The following is a 17,861-nucleotide window of genomic DNA, read 5'->3' as shown; positions in this document are numbered from 1 at the left end:
AACACACACACACACACACACACACACACACACACACACTAGGAGTTGTGACCCACGGATTGAGAAACACTGTGTTATAGACTATAAAGCAGAAGGCTTCTAAAACATGTTTTCCAAAAACCAAAATTAGTGACAACAAGTGGAGCTTCCATGTTTGTTTACACGGGTGCCTTGCTCTCAACTCAGTACCTTTTGAGGTATGTTGTTCTTTCTCCCTTCTTAACACAAGCAGAAACATCAGCTTTGTGTTCCGTAAAAACTCTTACGTAGCTTTTCAGAGAACTTGTGAAGGCTGGATTGTCACAGAGCTAGAGACACATCTTGGCTCCTCAGGATGCTCAGCTGACAAGTAACCTCCCTAACCATGACTTCTCTTGCATGACTTTCCCAAAGGGTGATAGAAACAACTGTCTATTAGACACAGGTAGAACACCAACAACAGACCAATCTATGATTCCATTTCAGTCTAGTTTAATAAACCAGTGGATTTACCAAGGTTACTTACAGGAGCATGAGAAGGGGGTTGCTTTCACAAGCTTCAGTGACTCAGGCAACATCATTGAAAACTCCACCAGCACAGGTGACTTTTCACAAAACCTGCATCCTTGGAGCTCCCTGCCCAATTTGCATACACTTCCACTGAAAAGTCTCCACAACAGCAATTGCACATTGCTTACACCTTAGGAATGTGTCTTGTAACTCTCTCATGAGTTTCATAAACCCATTCCCTTCTCTCAACAAGGGAATGTTCCAATCCTAAGAAAATAGCTTCACAACATCCTCTGTCTTTGGAAAATAGGTATGCCATGTTCTAATCTAGTCTAACAGTTTTCAGGTTCATATGAGTCTTTTCTTTTTCTGCAATCAGTGGATTAACTAGCTGGCCAAGCCAGCCATTGCTTAGATTATTGACCAGAGCATTTGCTTTGTAGGTAGACTTGGCAAGCATTAAAAAAAAAAAAAAAGAGTTGTAACCTGCAACATCATTAACCTGATTAAACCTTGGTTTACACCTGAAATAGATACTAAACAGAATGTAAAAATGTTCAAAAACTTTGACAAGTTAGGAGCACCTGATGTAAAAGGCACCACTGTCCAGATTGCTGTGAACTGGATCCATAGGAATAATCAGACACAGCGGTGAAGGCAGATACCCTGGGAATGTGGGATGAGTAACACCAGAGGACTTTAGATGAACTAAGGGGCCTACACTCACTGGCTCTGTAGAAACATAATCAGAACCCTAGAAGAGAAAATCAGATCAGCCAACCTGAGTGGGATCACTAAATATGAAACAGCACATCGGTGGCAAGGAAAGTGTCTAACGCAGTAGTGTCTTTGACTCTACTGCCAAAGTAAGCCAGAGTTTGCCTCTCTTTCCCCTGTACCTTTACATGGGAATCCTGTGACTGTCAATCATGGTTTTAATTCCTGGAGTAAAGTGGCCTAGATAGGAGCTAAATACAAGATACAGTTCAGTGTAAGACCTTAACGTCTGTAAACATGTAAACATGATCCCTAGCTACAGACAACGGAGCAGGGACACCCACCAAGTAAGACAGGCACCACCCTCCAGGCAGCTTCATGTGTGTAATTCCCTGTCACTCAGCCCAAACCTGGTGCCCCAGTCATTCTGTTTTCTTTACTCTTTACTCCAGGCTACTCTCCTTCCCACAAGTCAAGAAATAGAAGCAAAATTTGTAGAATGTCACTGAGGGGAGGGACTTACCTGAAGCCACCACTTGAAGGCAGGGATGAAAACTCAGATTACTTTCAATTGTGCTCCAGAAATGATTTCTTCCCCCCACAGCCCTGGAAATGCAGAGATTGTCTGACAAAACATGATTTGAAAAGCAAAAAGTTACTGAGAATTTCTTACTACATTCCAGACAAAACCACAGATGCTTAGGATCAAAGATAAAAGATATGCCTGAGGTTACAGAAATAAAAGATGTCTACTACTCTCACTGAAAAAACGCCAGCAAATGTCTCCCTGGTGACAAGCATTTGATCAGTGTGGACAATGGAAGTCAGAAAGCAATGGCCTATTTCTAATAGCTTGTACTATACTTGAGAAGACAAGAAATGCATATGGAGAAGGAACATTTGTCATAGGCTTAGTAAAGCCCAGTAATACATGGTACTTATGGATGAACTGTTTATATGTCAGGACTTGTTCTATTTTAGTTATACATATTAACTCATTTAATTTACATAACAGTTTTGGGGTAAGATATCAGGTGTAAAATTAACCATTTTATTGATTAAATGATAATTGATTGAGTGACATACACAATCAGCTCTTGTTTGATGGAACCAATACAAAGTTTAAATCCAAGCTGTATAAACTCTATCTTCATTCACATCCATGAATGTCTCACTATGTAGACCATCTGCCCTGTGCTTCAAAGGTGAGATGATACATGTGGGTCAGGACAATCAGAGAAGTCTTCTTGGTGGAACTTGTCTAAAAACTGAACCTTGAAGAATGGGTGAAGAGTTTAGGTAAGGACACACCCATAGCAGAGTCACTCAGTCAGGGTGAGCTGGGGACACCAAAGGGTCAGGAGAGTAGCGTAGACAGTGCTTAAGAGTCAAAGAGGTGTCACTCCTGGCCTTACACCTTCTGGTCTACCACAAGGGTCCTTGGGTAAGATACATAGGTTGCCATAAACTGGAAATCATACTAATACTAATAATGCCTATTATGCCAAGTTACTGGAATATTCAGTAAAATGACACATATGACATATTAAAATCTCTAGTACTTTAATTTTAATTACATGCACACCAGTGTGAGCCTGTGTACATGTGTGTTTGCTAGCAGAAGAAAGACTGTTTCATAGAGCCAAAGCAGATGAAAGAAAGATTCTAATCATGTCCTGGGGGACCCTGGCTACACTGTGATCCAATTAGCAGTGGGGGGCCACTGGAGGTTGCAAGTGAGAGAATGAGTGGAGAGTACTGTGAAAACACTTTCTGAAGCAACACAATCTGGCTGTAGCACTTCTGCGCAACTTAATTTAGGGGCGAAAGAACAGACACAGTTGGGAAGCTATTTTAGAAGCAAAAAGGAAGCAATAGATATGTAATATATGAATTTTTCTATATATTTCATTTATTCATTCACTCAAAAATACTCAGATATTCATTGAGCACAGTCTGTTACAAAGTGCTGTTCTGGGCATTGCCTACCAAAAACCAAAACAAGCAGATTCCTTATCTTCATGCCGTTTACATTTTAGAAAATCTCATTAGTTTTATTAGGGGAATAAATTCAAAACATAAGAAAAATAAGTGTGGAAGAAAGCAAAAGGTGTAGAACAAGGTATTTTAAACATGTCCTGTGATGGCTCTTCCCCAACTCCACCCAAATCTCATTCATTTGTGCTTAACCTAACCTTGGTAAGGCTTCATCTGCTTTAGACAGAAACTCTAACATCTGTTCTCTGTGCTTTAAATAATACACACAGCCTCTCAACTATATCCAAACCAATCCATGATCTTTCTCTTTCCACGTCAGAATCTGATGTCCCCAAAGGCACAGCTTTCAAACACTTCTTGCCACTCACGTTTTACTCTTTGAAGTATCTCCCCCAACTCCTGGCCCCCCACAACTTTGCTCGTCTTAGAAAGAGCTGTCAAACGTCGCTCTGGATCCTTCAGAGACACCGCTGCCCCCTTTGAGGTCATGCTTTACACACCTTTTGCTTAACCAGCAGGGAAAGAGCTCCTGTAGCTATTAGGAGAGGATTCTGCATACTCTTGAACCTCCTGCCTGAAGGTCAGTTTTTGTAAGTTCTATTGCATGAAGTGAGGAAGTTTTAACATGACTCACTAGCTTGTTTAGCATCCCATGAAACTTTTTTCTTTTTTTTTTTTTTTTTTTTTTTTTTTTGGTTTTTCGAGACAGGGTTTCTCTGCGTAGTTTTGCGCCTTTCCTGGAGCTCACTTGGTAGCCCAGGCTGGCCTCGAACTCACAGAGATCCACCTGGCTCTGCCTCCCGAGTGCTGGGATTAAAGGCGTGCGCCACCACCGCCCGGCTCGAAACTTTTTTCTTAAGTGAGGGTTTTTGTCAGGTTTTCTCTCACTTAAAGAAAAACGAACAATCTTCAGTGTGTAAACAGTTCTTCTGTCACTGAAGGAATTGTAGGAGTGAACAGCAATTTTCTTTTCTTTCTGTTTTCAAGTTGGCAAGAACTTATCAGGCATCATGGAAGCTAGAATTTACTAATGATAAAAATGAACTGGAAGACACCAAGTCCGCATTCCATGAAGCTGCTTTACCTACTCAGTCAGAAGGACCCACACTGATCATAACACACACATACTGTTTCTATGGCTCTCTCTGTCTCTCTCTGTCTCTGTCTCTCTCTCTCTGTCTCTGTCTCTCTCTCTCTCTCTCTCTCTCTCTCTCTCTCTCTCTCTCTGTGTGTGTGTGTGTGTGTGTGTGTGTGTGTGTGTCTTTTCTTTTGTTTTGTTTTGTTCTCAAGACAGGGTTTCTCTGTGTAGTTTTGTGCCTGTCCTGGATCTCACTCTGTAGACCAGGCTGGACTTGAATCCCAAGTGCTGAGATTAAAGGCATGCGCCACCACTGCCCAGCAGGGTCTCTCTTTTTATTGTAGGACTTCCAATGATGCCTGGCAGTTACAAAGCAATTTAAGATAATCACAATTTAAGTAATTCTTCCTGTTCACAACAGCCATACAAAATGGCAGTAATCCCAAATGGAGAGTCCCAAGTAATGATGTCCACATTTAAACCTATATCTTTGGATGCCACCACCATAAGCAATTAAGTATTATGTTTCAAATTTTGAATCTCTCTGGAATTTACAGATGTGAAAGGACGATATGAGTTGATGAGATCAACACTAACTTTACTGGAAAGATTTGCACACAACTTGTTCATAATTGTCACCTCTTTGTCCTTTTTTTAACCTCGGTAACGTATTTTAGAAAAATTAAATGTTTGGGCTCCAGTGCAGTAGCAAATGCATTTTTGAAAATTAATGATCATTTTCACTCAGAGTCAGGCATCCCTAAATGAGTGCTGTCATCATTTTGCACATACATTTTCTTGATTCCATAATGCTGTTTTCCTCACCTTGAATTTATTGACACCAATTCATTTTGCTTTGACATTGGCATTAACAAGGAAATGGCTTTGTTTCATCCCGACATTATGAAATCACCTCTCAAGACTTAGTTTGACATTGTCGGGAGGTGGTTATGGTGATGGGGAGGCCGCAGCAGACAAGAGTGAATTACAGTGATTCCTAGAGGAAAAAAATCATTAAGAAAAGTTACTGCTGTGTGATTTCTGTAGTTATTTTTCATGCTTAAATATCCCTGCTGTTTAAAAATCCTAAGAGGGCTTAGACCATATTTAGAACTCTCTTGCCAAGTATACATTGGAAAAATTGAGTCTCTAAGGAGACATTTGACTATAGCTTGACAAAAAGGAACCTCAAATTATATTTATAAAATACTCCAAGGCACTGAAATTCTGTCTTTAAAACACAACAACACCACATACACACATGGTCTCTCTCTGTCTGTCTCTCTGTCTCTCTTTCTCTCTCTCTCTCTCTCTCTCTCTCTCTCTCTCTCTCTCTCTCTCTCTCTCACACACACACACACACACACACATGAGAACTAATGACACAATTATCTCCTTTCAGCCCTAGACACTTGTGTTTTCTAATGCTGCATATCCAAGGCTCATGGTAGGTCCTCTGCCTCCTTCTCAGGATGTACAATAACTTACAAACTTGTATCAGCACAGCATGGGTCTATATAGATTATTCATCATAATTCCTACATTGTTTCAATACAAAATCTTCTTGCCCGTGTTTGCAATGCCCCCATAACAGGTCCATACCTCTCTCCTACCCTAACATAACCCAGCTCTATACAGACTTTCAGCCGGAGCTCAAAATTTAACTAACCTCTTTCCCAGTTGGAAAACAAACAAGCAAAAAAAAAGTTGCCAAGTTCTTTCAAGGCCTCAGAGACACCTCTCCCCCCCCCCCCATCATCTTACTCACAATGCTCTGAGTGCTCTAAGCATAATAGAAACTAATGTGTGTTGCTTAATGGAACGTGAAAGGAAGGCCTGTTGTCCCACATCTCCAAACACTGACCACCCTTGCTGATTCTCCTCACCTCCACCCCATTCCCAGGTATATTTTGGATCTTCAAAGGAAGAAACCTTAATACACATGCCTGTCCCCCTATTGTTGATGCACAAACAAACAAACAAAAACAAACATGGCAACCTTTAACACATCATGGTATGCAGCCTGAGTTGGAGTGATAGACACCTCCAAGTGACTTTCCCATGTGTTCCTGGTTTGCTTCTCCCATCCTCTGCCAATCCTCCCCTTGCCCCTCCCTTCCAAACACCACCCGTGACTGCCTTCCCACTCTTGCTTTTGCAATCACCCAGCTCCTACCCCAGGGGACTGAAATGAAGTCATCAAGGAAAACTTCGTTCCATTTCTTGCCCTCTGACCTTTAAGCTTTCCATATCCAGGAAGCTCTGTCTGTCCACTTCCTTGCTTGTCTGTCCTAAGAGTTAGCTAGCATGCTGTCTGCTTACCAGTAACAGATAGGCATGAGCCATTCATAAAGGGGTAGAGGAAAAGCTAGAGCAGATTTATGTATTTACCCAATAAATATTTATTGAGCCTGAGTTAGTGCCTGAGACAACTCTGTGTCGTGGTATAGCCAGTGAACAGGAAATGTAAGAAGAAGAGAGTGCCTGTGATAAAGACATTTATAAAGGTAGAACATCAAAGTCTTCAAAACTCAAGCTTTGTAAAAGAGGTTTGTTTTCTTCAGGTTGCTTTAAATTCAACTATGACTTCTTCTACCTGGAAAAGGGATAGGACATTCCATCTCAGTGGTTTCTGTGGCTCGGTCTTCAAAATCAACCATGTCTAACCATTTGCTGCCATCATCACTAGTCACTAATAAAAATGGATGTCTGTCCTCAGATGCCATTGGCTTCAGGAAGTTCTGCTGGTTGCCCTCTTGCCAGGGACTCTGGAATCCTTGGTAAAAGAAGGAGCCAGGACACTTGCTATGAGTATTGGATCATGTAGGAACTCATTCATTTTCTAAGATATTTTGAGACATTTAAGATAATTGACAACATTACTAGAAATATGTATTGATAACACAAATTCTAAATTTTGTAGAATGTGATATCAGGATTCACTTCTGAGTTGCTTTTTATCTTTTCAGTAAATTATACATTTCTCAAAAACAGTAAATTCTTTCAGATATGTAAAGAGGTAAGAAACACACATATGTATGTATAGATATATGTACCTTTATATGTTCAAAATACTGTATATATCTTCTGGGAAATTTGGACAGAATAAAATAGTATGAAGATAGAATTTAAACTGATAAAAATCAATTCCACTCTCCACAGCCACAGATAAATGTGGGTCATATTTGGTTATAAGTTTTCCCAAATTCTTAGCTAGGGCTTTCATTATATAAGACGTGGAAGGTGCAGATCTGCATTTACAGAGCAGACCATGGATGAACATCTCATCAAGAATAAACAGCCTGCATCTGCTTTTCTCCTGACATAATGACTTGTCCCTGGGAAAGATGATCTATTCCTGGATGTGTGTTGCCCTTGTGTGTGAATATGCTTCCCATAACAGCCATCTTTCACCTTGAGCCCAGACTAGAGGTTGCACCTTTTCATTAAATGAGAAAAGTATCTTTCTGATACCAAAGGAGAAAATCTGTGATTTCTCAGTACTGTCTTCATGAGCACCTTGCCTATATCTGTGTCTGAAGGTGTTGACCTAAATAGGATTTCAATACATCATTAAAGATCACTTTTGGAAAGGTGCCCAGCCTTAGGTTTGTAGGATTTGCAGTGAATTAATTCTTTCTCGACATCAATTGGGGCTTTTTGCATGGTATAAAGCCAAAGCCTTTAAGGTATTTAGATGGTGCTTCTTCCTCCCGAATTGGAGTTACTTGTCATCCCTTTCACACCTACTGGGATACTACAGCCTGCAGATATGTCTTCTTTAAAATAAATGGGGCTTTTTTATGATGTTGTAAGCAGTGTTTTCCTTGGCTGAACAAGAGAAAACATCACTCCTCTAACAAGTGCTCTGATAATAGATGAACAACAATAGGATGGCTGCTCCCTCAGGTCAGAACCTGCTGTCCCTGATTAAGAAGATGAGGCATATCTGACCACTGAGCTGACAGCCTCCACGCTGTTCCTGACAGACCCTTGAGCCCTGTTCCTTGGGTTTGTTGCTTGGAAATCAAGCAGACTGGATGCTGTCACATAAGGGCCATGCTTGCACCACCTATGTTCGTGAAGGGTACAGACACAGACAGAAACACAGGTGGAAAGCAAGCGATAAGGGGTCTTTGCCCATGATGGCTTCCAGATTTCAGTCTGTTATTTGAGTCTGTGCCTGATTCTTTCTAACCTTCATCATTAAACAGGCAAAGGTGAGCTGGGGAGCGGGAGAAGCAGGTTGGGTTCTCTACTCACCCCCCCACCCCACCCCCACACAACCTTACTCCTCAGGAAACAGACCACATTTCTGTATACTGACTGACACAGGTGAACACACATTAAATGAGTATAAATTTCACATCTGAGAGAATGGGCACTGCCATTCCAAAGTGACCTTGCAAGACTGTGGAGTACACAGCAATTGAATACAAATGTTTACCAACCACATGCTTGGACTCCAGGCTCTCTCAAGATTCATATCCACACAACATGTGCAGATGCTGCTTTGAGGGAGGCCATTCTCTATCCTTCTCGCTTCAGGTTTCTTGGATTGGAGATGTGAGAAATTCATCACCCTGAAGAATTAGCACTTTGCTCATCTACCCTGAATTTCTTGCATTAGGGAGGCTGGAAAGGGAACTGAGCACTAACAAAGCCGACTTGGGTTATCCTTTGTTCTTTGTAGAACACTTCTATATAATCCATCTCCAGCTTCCCAACAACTTGGGATGGGGAAATAGGACAAGTGCTATTATCTCTGCTTTAGAAGTGAGGAGAGAGAGCACCCAGAGGTTAAGTGATTTCCACAAGTTCACCCACCACATTAACCACAGAGATGAGACTTGAATCCAGCATTTAATTTTCCTCACCTACCTTATCCTGTTAGTACATGTGAGAGACAAACACTATCTTATTCCCATGGGATGCCAACTTAGACTGACAGGCAAAACAAATTAAATGAAGGTAGACACCAAATCTATCATCAAAACACACATAATTACACAAGTCTAGCTGTCCTCAGACATCTCATGAAATGGGGGAGAAATTCCTAATTGTATTCTTTTGTAGTGATAGGCTTCGCTTCCTATTAATAATAGTCATGCAGGGCTAGGGAGACAGATATGTTAACAGAGCACTTGCTTTGTAAGCCTGATGACCTGAACTTGACCCCCAGAGTCCACCCCCAAATCAACCCGCCCCCCCAAAAAAAGCCAGGCATGGTGGTATATGCTTATTAATCCTCTGCTGGGGAGGCAGAGTCAAGCAGAACCCTGAGTTACCTGGCCAGTTAGCAGTGCATACTTGGAAAGTTCCAGGAGAGTGAGAAAATATGTCTCACAAAAAGAAAGGTGGGTTGTAGCTGGAGTTTTCTCCAGTCCTGCCTGGCCCACAGTCAGGACAAATCTCTCTCACCCACCAGTCCTGCAGCTGCTTAGACCCAACCGAGTAAACACACAGAGACTTATATTGCTTACAAACTATATGGCTGTAGCAGGCTTCTTGTTATCTAGTTCTTATCTCTTAAATTAACCCATTTCTATAAATCCATACCTTGCCACATGGCTCGTGGCTTACCAGTATCTTAACATCGCCTTATGGCGGAGGCTGGCAGCGTCTCTCTGCCTCAGCCTTCCACTTCCCAGAATTCTCCTCTCTCCTTGTCCCACCTATAGTTCCTGCCTGGCTACTGGCCAATCAGTGTTTTATTTATTAACCAATCAGAGCAACACATTTAACATACAGAACATCCCACAGCAGTGAATAATGCCTGAGTCACAACACCCATGATTGTCCTCTGGCCTCTACACACATGTGCGTGTACACACACACACACACACACACACACACACACACACACACCTAAAAATTAATCATGCAAATAAAACCCAAGAGAGTTCGGAAAAGCTAATTTTCCCTAATGTTATAGTTGTAATCAAAATGACAAGCCACATGCATACATACATATCAGCATGTTGGTCTGGCCCACTATATGTTCAATACCAGAAAAGTATCTGGTTAAAAATAGTTGGACAGATGTCACTGGCCAGTCCATGATAGGGTCAATGTTTCCAAGTAGAGTGTGACTACTCAAAAAGAGAATTCAGGATTAATGGTCCCTAGCCAGTTTTCCTACCATGATACACCACCTCTTGTGGACACATGTGAGTAAAAGATGGGGAATAGAGCTGCTGTGCCTAGAACTTGCCCCCAAACTCCACTGCAGTCTCTAAAGTTTCTTCCATGCCTCGGGATCTAACCTGCGTGTTCTATTTTATGTCTTGCTCACAATTTAGTAAAACAGCCACAAAGGCTGTGTAAATGGGTCATAATCACAGCTCTTCAGCTCCCCGCTGCCTGAATGAGTCCTCAGTGCAGTACGCATGCCTTTGTTATTACCCCGTTTGGTGGAGGTTATTCACTCTTTGACGTTTCTTTGCAAAGGATGGGAACAATTTGGAACATCTTTCCCTCAGCGATCCTGGGCTCGGTTCAGGTGGTGAAGGTAGAGGTCACTTTATTAATACAGCCATCAAGGAAAGCTGTCATGGCAACGCATTGCATCGATTCCTTGAAGTACAGGAGGCAAAGCCAAAAAGAGACACTTTCAAGTCTATAAATACAGACCCAGCATTGCTCAAGCATAGCGGCAGCTCACGGACAGGGCCAGCCTAAACGTATAGCTTTGAACCAAACACAAACAGAGAAAGAAAATGTCTCTTTAGTAATGCGATGGATCATTGTGACCATAAGGGAATAAGTGACCCTTTCAGTTTCTAAAGGAAAAATGAATAGAACAAGGAATGACACTAAGTCCTTGCCGCTGCCCTCTTTGAACAATGTACAGGAGCAATTTCTAGGTCTGCTTTTTGACACGTTCTAGAAAGACCAACAGAAGGGAAAGAAATCAAGATTTTGTAATTCATATTTTGAAGATAGTTTGCTGTTTGGAAAGAACAGTTGTATAAAATGTTCAAGAACCCCACATACCTATATACATAAATGCCTGTATATATATATATATATATATATATATATATATATAGACACACACATACACATACTTATATATGCATACATGTGCACACATAGACACATATCACATGCACTTATACACACATACATATGCACACACAGACACATCACATGCTCTTACACATTCACATACACACACACTTGCACACACATACACTCACACACAATGTATAACTACATGCCTTTCTCACACACACACCAAAACTTCCCCACAAAAATAAGAAAAAAAACTTGAAGCTTTGAATAATTTAATGACATCCTTCTGGCTTTCCTCATCCAAGATACAGGAAAAACAGGAGTAACAGAAAAAGTAGCGTTCACTCCTACTTTCTCCCTATTAAATTCAGAATGGATTTATAAATCATGGCAATTCTGAGAGCTTGCTTATCTCCTTTGTGGCTTGCTGACCAATGCTGTGAGCAGAGCTATCCTAATATCCTGACGGCTTCAGCCTTTCCACCAAGACTCCACACTTCAACTGGCCACACAACTCTGTTTCAGTCTCACATTAATACAACCTTAGCTGCCAATGTCCTCTGATTCTCTTGGGCACAATTTTGAAAGCATCCCCAATACTGGAGCATCAGAAGGTATCAGGTTACGTGGCATTATGATTGGTCATTCCATAAATAAATTATTCTTATCAATAGTAAAAGGAAAATATAGTAAAAGGGAACCCTAAAAAAAAAGTCAGGCTATTACCAAAAGAGTATCAGCTTTTTCTGTATCTGACTCAGAATTTACCATAACAAAAGGAATTGTATATATCAACTAACTATTCACATCAATCCTAGGTCAAAAGTTATATGAGGGATTTAAAAATGAAGCCTCCTGTTTACTGAGATTAGACACCCCTTTACAGTCAATAACAATAAAAAAAGTTTAGATAAACTTAAAATAAATGTCACCAACTAAATTCAGTTTGAAGTTGATCCATATAGAAGAACACCAAATAGAGCTATAATGAAATGGTACATGTTAGGTGAAATTCTCCTATTATCTCTTTAACAACTTCATGCAGTACAGAATAGAAAGAACATGAACACGGTACTGGGGTCTTCATTCTCATGCTAGCTCCACAAGTTGATGGATGCTTAGAACTTTGTGATAAAAAGAATTCTAGAGTTCAGTGAAAAAGAGTGCCATGATTAAATAGCAACATTTCATTTTAGTTCATTTTATGTTACCATAACAGAATGTCACAGACTAATTTATAATAACAACTATTTAATATCTAACATTCTGTTTTTTATCATAAAGTTCTAGTATTTTCTCATAACATGCTGGGAGGCATCACACGGTAGAAAGAAAGATGCCCCTTTATCCCGTCACGTGGGCTTTAGTTCACTGATGATACTACTTCTAAAGGGTCCCACTTCTTAAGAATGTTACAATGTCAACTAAAATGAATTTTGAAGGAGCCAAACTTTGAAACCATAGCGGTCTCCTATGCTTGGGAAGACAAAGTTGGCACTCTAGATGTCAACAAGTCTCTCGCTCTCAGCCTAGACCTTTGGCATTTCTACTTTTGTTTTTCTGAGATGATTTGAATCTAGACTTCCATTGTGTCAGTAGAACTCATTATGTCAGTCGGAGCAATTCAGAAATGCGATTAACAGATACCTCTGCCCCATCAGTGTGGTCTGCAACTACAATAGCGAGGAGATGTAGTGTGACATTTATCATCTAAGGAGTGATTCCATAACTCCTAGACCTGGAATCAGCCATGTTTATGAGTACAAACTACTGCGCTGTCTGAAACCATTCACTGTGTTTCTCCCGAATCTTCCATTCCATATGACATGCAATTTGCAAGGATTGTCATTCAAGCTCTACCTTAAACTGATAGAGTCTCCTCATCTAGATATTGTCTAGATGGTTTGCAAAGTGGCCATGAGTGCTGATATAATTGCTTCAATGGGAATAAAGAACAAATCACATGACAAGTATGCCTGTGGGTCCTCTTTTCCTTTCACTCTATACAGTGTTAAGAAGGCAATCCACACTAGCATTTCTGACCTACCCACTTGCAATTCCTTTAATTCTAATGGCTGTGCTCTGAAAACTCGATGTTGTTTTGATCTAGAACTAACAAGCCTGCTTCCTGCTCTTCTTCCCAGTGTACATCAAGGACAGCTGTTTAATTTCGTTGATATGACTGTACTCTGACCCAGAACATCTTTATTTTACCCTTTGCATTAATTGAGGAATAATTCCTTGTTGGTGGAAGAAGAAGCTGCCCTAGCCATTACAGGACATGACATTTAGTAGCATCCATGCCTCTGCCCATCCATGGCATGCTATCTGTATCCAGTTGTGACAATAAAAAATAAGTAAATATGTAAACTCTAGTCACTTCCCAAGATCCTCTTGGAGTCATAATCTCCAAAATATTGAGACCTACTCCTGGCAGCTGATGTACAAAAACTTCCATAATTAGTTATTTCCTCCAATTTTCCCTGTACTTTTTCTACTCATCCCCAAACCTTTTCTGGCTGATTTAATCAGTTGAGACATACATTACACATTTGCTCTGCCCAACTCAAAGTGCCCTACTTCTCCTACTCTTCCACTTCACATGTTAATTCATAGATGGTCTTCCATAACAGGAAAGTATTTTTTATGATTATTCTCATAGTCATGTGACCACTGCGTTTTGTTGACATTTTTCTCCCAACCATTCTTCATGGTGCTGCTTTCTCTGCATATGGCTGAGACTCTGACACTCCTCTTTTTGACATGATTAATATCCTCCCGCCATGAGATCGTGTACTTTGTGTTTGATGACAATGACCTTCACCACCCATGTTCTCATCTCCATCTCCATAATGAACTGTCTCCTGAACCTCCAAGTCGTTTTTTCCAAGTAATAACAAAATATTTTAGAAGAATTTACAGACTCCTCAAAGTCGAGAAGTTCAAAAATATTCATTGGCTTCTCTAACTAAACTCCTTTCTTAGTGGCCTTTCTTAATAAATTTCTTTGTGACTTATCCACATACTGAAATGAGACCTTAACATCAGTCACACTTGCTATGCAAACTGCCTTCAGATGCACCCTTCCTTCTCTCCATTGCTCCAACCTAGCCCAAGCCCATTCTTTTGAGTGTCTGGTCTCCTTTTCACCAGTCTATCTTTGTCTAATTCCATCTTTCTCTTTCTTTCAAAACTCTAGATGACTCATTTGCCTTTGACAGCTTCAATATATATATATATATATATATATATATATATATATATATATATATATATATATATCAGCCAGAATGCCCCTAGCATTCTAATCTCCTTCTAATCTCCTAATCTCCTTTCTTCTATATGCATCCAGCCTCTTCCAAGTGCAGCCCACTCATCATTCAGTGAGATAATCTTTGTGTCTCTTAGTCTAGTTACTGTCAGAAAACAAGCTATTCTAGGTATTTCAACAGAGAAACATTATTAAAGGAAATGGGACAATAAGTATTTGAAGACTAAAAAATGAGAACGTGGCACCAAAGTAACTCGTGGAAAGCAACTGCTCATACAGGTAGTAGCTATCATTAAGGGATTGGGAAATTACAAGAAAAGAAGAGTACTTTCCAGAAATTGATAGTGTAAATAGGAGACTTCATACACTTTAGTACTACATCTCTGAAGGGAGATGATGTCTGCCTACACCTGTAGTAGTCCCTTGGAGGGATGCTACCAGGATGGTGCAAGAATCTCCAAGGCTCAGTGAGAATCTGGTTCTGAGTAAAGATAGAATGGGAACCAAATGTCAAAGCTGAGATGAAGAGCCATTCCTGGGCAGTACTGTTATAACAAACCCTTAAGTGGGAAGAGGGAAATAGCTTCACACACACCCTCCTTCCTTCTCTGTTCCCTCTGGGGTCCATTGTTGGTGGAATCTAGCAGACAACCTGTAGGGTTTTTATTGTAAAACCAGAAGGGGAATCAGTGATCAAAAATAGTTTAATAACCTACATGGCCCCTTTGCCTCTCTTTGCTTTAACTCATGAAGTCTCCCCATCCATGGTGGTTTTTTTACCAATATCTGCCTTGTGTAAATCTTTGTTCAAATACAACTCCTTTTCTATAATTTTTTTTTCTAATCTACAAAACATGGACACCATCGTTTGTGTTCACCTAACACTTTGCAAATACTTACTTTGTGGTCTTTTTCTATATCTCTGATTGTGTTTGTTGATTTTCCACCTAATTGTGAACTCTTTTATGGCAGTTAGAGTAATACCCATAAAACATGACAGGATGCTAGGCACTGGCAAATGACTTCGGTGGATGCAACTAATAAGGACGTTTTAATGAAATCAATGCTAGATCACTTCTAGAATGTATTTCATCTCCCTAAGTAAATTAGAACTCTATGAGAACAAAGACCTTGCTTTGTATTTGTTTTTATTGTCTCCATGGTGTTTAGTACAAGGTTTTACGTGCTGAAGAAGAGCTCATTGATACTTAACCATCTAGTTTGTTCATTAACCAACAGAATTTGGGTACTAAATGACATGAAGATGGAGCATGAGGTTATAAGCATCAGGTAAGAACTGTAGTTAGATTTAAGCATATTTCTAGCATGTGATTCCAGCCATGAGATGGTACTGTATGCACAGTAAAATCCTGTTCTTGTTGAATTTTAATAGGATAGGCACCATCAAGAACCCAAATGTAACGTGCTTTATAGTGAATTCTAAAATAATCAAATGTATGCTAGGTTCCATTTTTTCCCCTGTTTATATATTACCCAAGATACATTCCCCCAGTCCATGAGATGGCTAATCCTGGGCTACATCTGTTCCTTGTGTATTTATTAAATTTCTTACAACCATCCAAAACAACTAGCAGATTATTTACATGTAGGGAAGGTATTGAATTTTAACTTAATCATTGGCTTCTCAGACAAAAAAAAAAGCCTCTGCTCAACAGCTGCTTTACATTCAAGTCCAAGAGGAAGAAAAATAGCTTCACAAAAAAGAGGGGAGTGATATTTAATTAACTATTGATTTCTTCTCAATTATTCAAGGCAAGCAATTATCGATATTGATGGAACAGATATTTCCCTATGTCTAGTGCCCAAATGAAAGGAAATATCCCATTCTGCAATCTGCTGCCTAGAACAGGAAATGATCAGAATCTTTAACTTTAAATGGAAATGGTTACTTGGATCTGTTTATTCCATGTTGCCCAATTAAACAGATATTTCTTGATGTGTAAGCAAAATGAAACCCCAAGTACCTCTGTATACTTTCCAAATGGAAAAAAAATAAAACAAGACTTTTATCTGTTTTGTCCAAGCAGCTAATCATCCTGTGCTTGAGAACCATAGGTTCATAGGTACAGATCTTGACATGTCAAAAAAAAAAAAAAATGACTGACAAAATACCACAATTTGGGTTCAATCTAAGCCACCCACTGAGGGGCAACTTGTATGCTTGATGCTTATAATCCATGCGACACTGCCTCGTGTATCAGTATTTCAAACATGAATAATTTACTAGTGCTATTTATACCAATGTATTATGCACCTGTCTTCTACATCTCCCTGGAATGTTGAGGAATGTAGTCACACTGGACCCTGTTTAGGCACCTTATTATTAGCTCTGTGGATGCCCAGAACCACCTTTCCTCAACCCATTCATACACAAGAGCATTCATATGTTTATGTATGTGGACGAAGCCCCTCTTGAAGACTATGTGAGTACTGAGTATGATTAATGGACAAAGCAATTGCTATCTACTGAGTTACTATTTGGAAGGAGGAAATTATTTGGTAAAAATGGTTTATATTTAATAGCACCATTGTGGTGTGTGTGTGTGTGTGTGTGTGTGTGTGTGTGTGTGTGTGTGTGTGTGAATCCATGTGACATCCTTGGAGAAACTGGGCCATGACATTTTCTTTGAATGAAATCTGCTATCCTTTACAAAAAGACCTCCTTTTTCTGCTCTGTGTCCCGCCCTCTGTCCAGAGTGGTCTATGTGTTAAGTGCTTAAGCAGCATATGTTGCTGGAAACCGTTCGCTCTGCTCTTGGCTCTCTTACTCTTTGTTGTTGTGTTAATTTCCCTGGGTTCTATTTAACATTCTGCTAAATCAGTGAAACCTTGATTATCTAAGAGAATACAAGACATTGAATTAATGAGGATAACGGGAATTTTGAAGGTATGAGAAATTATTAGAGGTGAAAGTTGTGTGACAGAGGCTGTGAATGAATTTTAGTCAGGAGCTGCAGCTTGATTTTCCAGCCTGATTCTGTTCCTTGATGGATGTAATGAAATTTTGGTAATCAGGGTTTCACCGTTGCATTTATTACTGTTCCCAAATCAAGGTAACCTTGGGCTCTACTTCCCATATTTACAAAGCAATAAAAATCCTAATGGGCTGTCAGGGACGAATGTGACTGCTCTTCCTCACATGCCTCCCATGAAACAAGCTTTCCCTCTCCCCATCTGGCTGTCGCCTGCGGAGCATGCTACTTTTTTCACATCCCAGCCCTGCATTCCCTTGCTTCCCTGTGGCCTCTTTGCATGCACGAAAAGACTGGA

At 40.1% G+C, this 17,861-nt stretch overlaps 1 protein-coding gene across 8 annotated transcripts in view; it reads left to right on the top strand.

Moving 5' to 3' along the window:
• The window catches only part of Ntng1 (netrin G1), a 351,363-nt gene that overhangs the window by 331,209 nt on the left and 2,293 nt on the right, over positions 1-17,861 (top strand). The gene's annotated exons all lie outside the window — the stretch shown is intronic.

The sequence above is a fragment of the Peromyscus maniculatus genome, chromosome 6, assembly GCF_049852395.1.
Source record: "Peromyscus maniculatus bairdii isolate BWxNUB_F1_BW_parent chromosome 6, HU_Pman_BW_mat_3.1, whole genome shotgun sequence".
Lineage (NCBI taxonomy): Eukaryota > Metazoa > Chordata > Mammalia > Rodentia > Cricetidae > Peromyscus > Peromyscus maniculatus.
Note: the sequence above shows the minus strand (reverse complement) of the source record. Positions and strands in the feature narration are given on the sequence as shown.